Source organism: Echinops telfairi, unplaced genomic scaffold (genome assembly GCF_000313985.2).
Source record: "Echinops telfairi isolate 266 unplaced genomic scaffold, ASM31398v2 ScPeMD7_7;HRSCAF=31, whole genome shotgun sequence".
NCBI lineage: Eukaryota > Metazoa > Chordata > Mammalia > Afrosoricida > Tenrecidae > Echinops > Echinops telfairi.
Window position 1 is genome coordinate 612735 of NW_022103904.1, and position 7175 is coordinate 619909.

Consider the following 7175-nt stretch of genomic DNA (forward strand, 5'->3'; position numbering starts at 1 on the left):
GAGTGTTTGCATCCCTCTAACCCTTCTCTGAGATGCACTTCTAAGGGAGTGTTTGCAGCCCTCTAACCCTTCTCTGAAGAGGTCTATGCTCTTCAGTTTACACCGCATCAAAACAGCAGTTTTAACAGCTTCAAGGAACGCAAATCATGTTCTATTTAAATGTTGAGATTCAGGAACAAAAAGATGTGTGAAGCAGCAAGATCGGGGCTGTGGGGTGGATCAGTAAGGGTTACATTAGTGCAAATTTTCTGACCTTTTCCTTTTCAATGCAATTTTCAAATTGCTTAAAACATTTTCATAACAAGCACCTGTGATTGTTCTGTGCCTGAGAAAAATCTATTAAGATTACACCCTTTTGCTAAGATCTAGAACAAAGGCAACAACTTAAACCCTTCAACAACAGAAGAAAATAAATTGTAAAGGTTAAAACAGAAATGAAATGTGGTAGTTATATAATTTTGTGTCACCTTGAAGTGTAGGGGTGGAGTCTAGCCTGTTAAACAGGTCACAGCCTCTGCATAAGGAGGATCCTGGGAGCCTCTCTCTCTCTCTGCCTTCACCTTCCTATTGCAAAGCCACAAAGAGACATGCACAAGCTCTGGAGAGGCGTCCACAGCCACTGGATCCACAAGACTTTGCACCCACAGGCTGGTGATCTTTCTGCATTCTGCACCATTTCATATGGCTGTGTCAGTCTGAGGAGGGATTTGTGGGCTAGTATCAGACTTATGGATTTGTATTGGACTTATGGGCTTGATCTGGACTGGGCTGGGATGTTTTCCTGGATAGAAGGCTCTCTCTTACACATATATGAGTGTCTCTGAATTTGTTTCTCTTGTCAACCTGGCCTAACACATAAACAAAATGGACAACAGAAAACAATAGAAAAATCAACCAGATAAGAAGTTGGTTCTTCCCAGAATTGATGAAGCTACAGAGACAGGAAGTAGAATACGGGTTCCTGGCAGGTACAGTGGGGGTAAATGGAACTGATATCAAGGAGTTCAAGAAGGAAGAGAATGTTTTGAAACTGACTGTGGTAGCAATTGTAGACAATACTGCTTGATGTAATTGAACTATGGAGTGATATAAAATCTACATGAACTCCCAATAAAATGGCTTTGGGTAAAGAAGTTGGTTTTTTTCAAAGATTAGCCACTGGCAAACTTAAAAGAAAAGATTGGGTACATGCACATATCTAGAATTCAAGATAAAAAGGGTGACATCACAACAGGTCTACAGGAAATAAAAATAGCAACACACTACTATGAAAGTCTGTACTACAACAAGTTTGATAGTCTAGAAGAAATGGAAAAATACCTATAATTACACCATCTCCCCAGATTAACACAGACAGTTGTAGAAAACCTGAACAGACACATGACAAAAGAAGAAATAGAGAGGGCCACTAAGAAACTTCCAACCAAGAAAAGCCAGGGCCAGATGGCTTCACAAGGGAATTCTACCAAGTACACAGCGAAGAGTGGTCACTAGTTCTATACAGACCATTCCAGAATACAGAGACAGCAAACTCCAAAACTCATCCTATGAAGCAAGCATAACCCTGATACCAAACCAGGAAGACTCCACAAAGATAGAAAACAACAGCCCAGTGTCCCTCATGAACACAGACACAAAATCCTCAACAAGATTCTGGCAAATAGAATCCAACAACGTATCAAAATAATAACAACATAAAATAATAATAATAACAACAATTATTCATCATGACCAAGGGAGGGAGAGTCATACCAGGGATGCAAAGGTGGTTCAACATTCAAAAAACAGTCAAGGTAATCCACCACAAAAACAAGACAAAGAATAAGAAGTACGTGATTATATCAATAAATGATGAAAAAGCATTGCACAACATGCAAGACAAAATAGATGACTGGGACCTATTTAAAAATAAAACATGTATGCATATCAAAAGACTTCATGAAGAGTAAAATGAGAGTGCGTGGATTGAGGGAAAAAACTTTAGTAATGACACATGGGTAAGGGCCTAATTACTAAAACCAACAGAATTCTGCAATACCTCAATAAGGGGAAAAAAACCCAGATAATCCAATTAACAGGTGGGCAAAGGCCATGACAGGCAAGGGAAGGCATTCAAGTGACTAACAAACACATGAGGAAATGCTCACAACCACTGGCCGTTCACGAGATGCACATCAAACAACAATGTGCTATCACCGGACACCACAACAATAACCTAATTAAAACACACACACGGACCAGAAAACACCAATGCTGGAGTGGGTGGAGAGAGAATGGAAATGTTTTTAAATTTAATTTTTCTTCATAAGGCACAGTTTTCCTTTCCATTTACAAGGTATCTTTCAACAAATGTAGATTTCCAAGCAGGAGTATGAAGAGGGAAGAGAGCGTGTGTAGAACGGAAATGCCCACGGACAGCTTCCCAGCCTCCACCTTCCTGTGTCACCTTCCGTTTCACAGCTGGCCGAAACTCAGGAGCAGAACCACTGTCTTTCGTAGAAACTTTATACAGTTGACATATTTCAATTTTCACTTCAGTTTGTAAGGCTGAAACTCGCTGTATAAACTAAAATGATTTTGTGCTTTTCTTGCAATGCACTTATTCTTATTACAAGCATTTTATAATTTTGTATAAATATCTATTTTCTCTAAATATTTTGCTTTCAGTAAAATTCTTTCCACCCTGTCCAGTATAATAATTATAAGCAGATTAGTAGAAATGCATTTTATTGACTAGTAAAATTTACTGCCTATGTTTTTTATCTTAGGCTTACAAAATTGAGTAATAATTACTAACCATTCCAAAACCAATTCTATGATGTTGTGTGTTGTAATTGCCTGTTTTAAGCAGTAAATGCATTTATCATCTCAAGTGAAATATTTCAGTATCCAAATCTCTCTCATATCCTTTAGGAATCACAGAAACCCATGCTCTGCTGCTGCTACAGCAGATGGCACCACTTTCACCCTCAGCAGGGCACATAAAAATTGCCTTCGATGTCACAATCTATAAAAGGAATCTAGTCTGAATGCTATACATGATTTCTGAAGTTGTTTGAAGAAGGGTGACCATTTCTAGAATTATTAGCATGCCATATTTAACACTTAGAACAAAGGATAAATATAATGATTTCTTGAAAACAAAACCCAAAAAATTTCTTTATAAACCACTTACTATGTATTTACTTTGTATGTAGACCATTACTCATGAAAAACAAAATGGTAAATAGTCACATATCTCAGGCAGCACTCGACTTCTAATCCTTTTGTCAGAGTGGTATGCAGTAATCTGCACTGGTTTAAAAGATGGGATATTTTGTGTAGTCTTCAGTAACACATCAACTGCAAACCTGCAACCTGAATTATTATGGGCCTGAGAAGTTCTAACACGCTGGAAACCTTCAGGGTGACCGGAACCTTGGCAAAAAGCTGCCAAGCAGGATGCAGCCATTTTTAATCTATTAAGACAGGAACTTTAATACTCTGCTGGTGGGCTTGTAAATATATACAGCAATTGTGGAAAGCAGTATGGCCCTACCTAAAAAAAATGGGAATGGAAATTCTGTACTGCACAGTATTACCTTTGGTGGGTATATACCTCAAAGATATGACAGAACATGAACAGATGTATGCTTTCCTGTGTTGACAGCACAGTTCACAACAGCAAGAAGCCAGAAACAGCCCAGATGCCCATCAGTAGAAGAACGGACAAAAACTCTGGTACATACAAATTATAGAATATTATGCATCCCTAAAAAAGAGCGATGAAAGCATGAGATACCTCATGACACAGATGAACCTGGAAGCCATTATGCTGAGTAAAGTTGTTGGGGGCCATGGAGTCGGCTCCCACTCACAGCGACCCTGTGCACAATGAAATGAAACACTGCCTGGTCCTTACTGTGCTCACAACTGCTCCAATTCCCACTGTTGCAGAAACTGTGTCAATGCATCTCGTTGAGGGCCTTCCTCTTTTTCACTGTCCCTCTACCTTAGCAAACATGATGTCCTTCTCCAGGGACTGGTCTCCACCAACAATATGTCCAAAGGAAGTCTTGTCAGCCTTGCTCCCAAGGAGCACACTGGCAAAAATTCTTCCAAGATGCATGGGTTAGTCCTTTGAGCTGTCCATTATATATGCAATATTCTTCACCAGCATAATTCAAATGCACCGATTCTTTTTCTGTCTTCCTAATTCAATGTCCAACTTTCACATGCATATGAGGCAATGGAAAATACCATGGCTTGGGTCAGGTGCACCTTAGCCTTCAGAGAAACATCCTTGCTCAGCATTCTAAAGAGGTCTTTTGCTGCAATATTTACCCAGTACAACTCATCTTTTGTGCTCTTGACTGCTGCTTCCACGAGCATTGATTGTGGATCCAAGCAAGCTGAAATCCTCGACAACTTCAACCTTTTCTCCATTCACCATGATGTTACCTACTGGTCTAGTTGTGTGGATTTTGATCTTCTTTACAATGAATTGTAGTCTACAGGGAAGGCTAAAATCATGAATCTACAACAAAGGCTTCAAGCCCTCCTCACTTTCAGCAAGCAAGGTTGTGTTACCTGCATACTGTGGGCTGTCAATAAACTTTTCTCCAATCTTGATACCACGTTCGTCTTCATATGATCCAGCTTCTCTGATTAATCACAACAGGATAAGTATTGTACAAATCCACTACTATAAGGATAATGGATCAAGACAAAGGCAGTCTTCTGCCCTCAGGTCATGTAATCTTGTAATTCGGTCTCCCAAGCAGCGAATAGGGAGCCCACCTAGTGACCATGAACCATACATCATCCTGTTTATATGTACATCTTCAAAAGCACTTTGACAGAGCATATTTCACTCCAGCTGGGAGTCAGTTTCTCAAGACGAGGGGAGAGGGAGAAGGCCATACAGTTGCTGCCATTCAACATTGTGCTATTGTCAGCCCAAATCAACAGATACTCCTACCAAATTAATGAAATTCAAGTCAAGATAGAGGTGGGGGGTCTGTATATTTTGGAGAAGGCAGTTGCACTTCTGTTGCAGGGTAACTGAGTGGAGCAACCTCTCATGGGGAGGGGGGACGCTTAACAATACTTATGTAGACCCCAAGGGACAGAATATGTCTGGTGCTATGTTCCTAAGTGGACAACGTCGACCTAGTTTCCATTCAAACCTTGTTACCCAGACCAAGTGCTACAGACTACTGGGACTTTAGATGCTGTGCCAGTTATTAGCTCCCCATCTCCCCCACCCTACCTGCCTTGCTCCTCTTTAATTATTAATCCAGTTACTGTCTTTTATAGATTTACCTATTTTAAAATTTTACCTATTTTAAAATTTTACCTATTTACAAAACACCGACAGGAAGCAAACTAAACCAAACCAAACAACCAACAATGGCAAAGAAAAACAGAAAACCTCGATAGAAAATAAAGCAGAAAATATTAAAAGCTGAAACAACTTTAAAATGGTGCGCAACATCCTTCATAGGCCACACTAGAATGATTGAATGTGGAAACCCCACTAAGTAAACTGGGCTTTACCTCAAAGTCACCTGTAGCAGACTGAAGGAACTAACATACGTCCTTGGATTTAAGACTGAGAGGCTCTAGTGTGAGAAGCAGCAGATGACTGGTCTCCCAAGGTTATGGAATTGGCAGTCAATGGACTTTGGTTTAGATCTCTTGCTTTGAAGGCACCCAATCTATGGTGGCCTGGGACTGCCATGTATTTGCTATTTTAATGCTTTCCTTGCTTTCTTATGGCATGCATTACTCTGGTAGGCATGTAAATGAGTGTTATTGAAAGTTTTCCCCATTAAAAATCCCCATTATTTGTGCAAACAGTGTCCAGTCACTTAAGAGTTTAATCTGCACAAGTCCAGGATTCATGTTTTGCAGTCTAACGCTGGTCTATACTTGCATAATTTCCTTTTCTCAACACTGTGTTTTAAATTCTCTACCACTGGCTAAATTAATGACACTATCAATAGGATTATCTTCTGCTCCAGGGCATGATTTATAATACTCTGTGTATTATCAAATGATAATGATGTCTCTAAAGTGAACCAGACACCATAGATAGTATGAATGGATTTGGGGCTCACATTTAATTCTAGGCACAATTTAAGAACAACAAGTTCTTATGACATGGCCCTGTTTGATGCTCGCCCTCATGAAGAGATCACTGAAGATAAGGGTGGAGAAGAAACTAATTGATGCTCAGCTATCAAAAAGAATAGCATCTGAAGTCTTTAAAAAAGGCTTGTCTTAAAACAAGGAGCCATCAAATGAGGCATCAACGGAGTCCATACAGTACAGGTATACCAGCCCATGTGATCTAAAGAATGTAAATACTAAACTCCAAACCAAAGGGGCGAACAACATCAGAGGTTTAATTCTGAACACCTGGTTTGCATAAGGCTATGGATGACAGTGGAAGCCCAAAATCCATTGGAAGGGACCCATTTAGATGAAGCCTCTGGTAGATTCCCTCTGAATATAGTCGAGGGATGTGAACAGCCTTGTGATCAGACAGAGTGCCTTGTAAAGTCGATTATGGTAGAAGTAGCTAGATTGAAACGTAACACCTTATCATTTGATCGCCGTTTTGACCCATTTTAAAGTTGTTTCAGATTTTAATATTTTCTACTTTATTTTCTATCGAGGTTTTTCTGTTATTCTTTGCCATTGTTGGTTGTTTGGTTTGGTTTGGTTTGCTTCCTGTCGCTGTTTTGTAAATAGGTAAAATTTTAAAATAGGTAAATCTATAAAAGACAGTAACTGGATTAATAATTAAAGAGGAGCAAGGCAGGTAGGGTGGGGGAGATGGGGAGCTAATAACTGGCACGAGAAGAAAATGTTCTGAAATTGATCATGGTGATGATTGCACAACTCTCTGTAATATTATTGCACTATTAAATTGTGTGATATGTGAATTATATGCCAACAAAACTATTTACAAAGTTACCCCTTTAGAGTTTCCCCAAAGAATCACCATAGCCTTCGGGCTGACCTCGCTGCCTTGGAGCAGGTGGCCTCAGACTGGGCCTTCTCTTGAAGGCACCGTAACAAAGTTAAGACGAGTGTATTCCCGAGTGAACATGCTGCAGTCACCCCTGGTCACAAGACACACGGAAACTTTTCTCCACAGAAGAACTGGAACTGTAGTAGAAATACTT

At 39.8% G+C, this 7175-nt stretch overlaps 1 protein-coding gene across 4 annotated transcripts in view; it reads right to left on the reverse strand.

Annotated features, from left to right (window-relative positions):
- The window catches only part of TBX20 (T-box transcription factor 20), a 165211-nt gene that overhangs the window by 5748 nt on the left and 152288 nt on the right, over positions 1 to 7175 (reverse strand). The window lies entirely within an intron of this gene.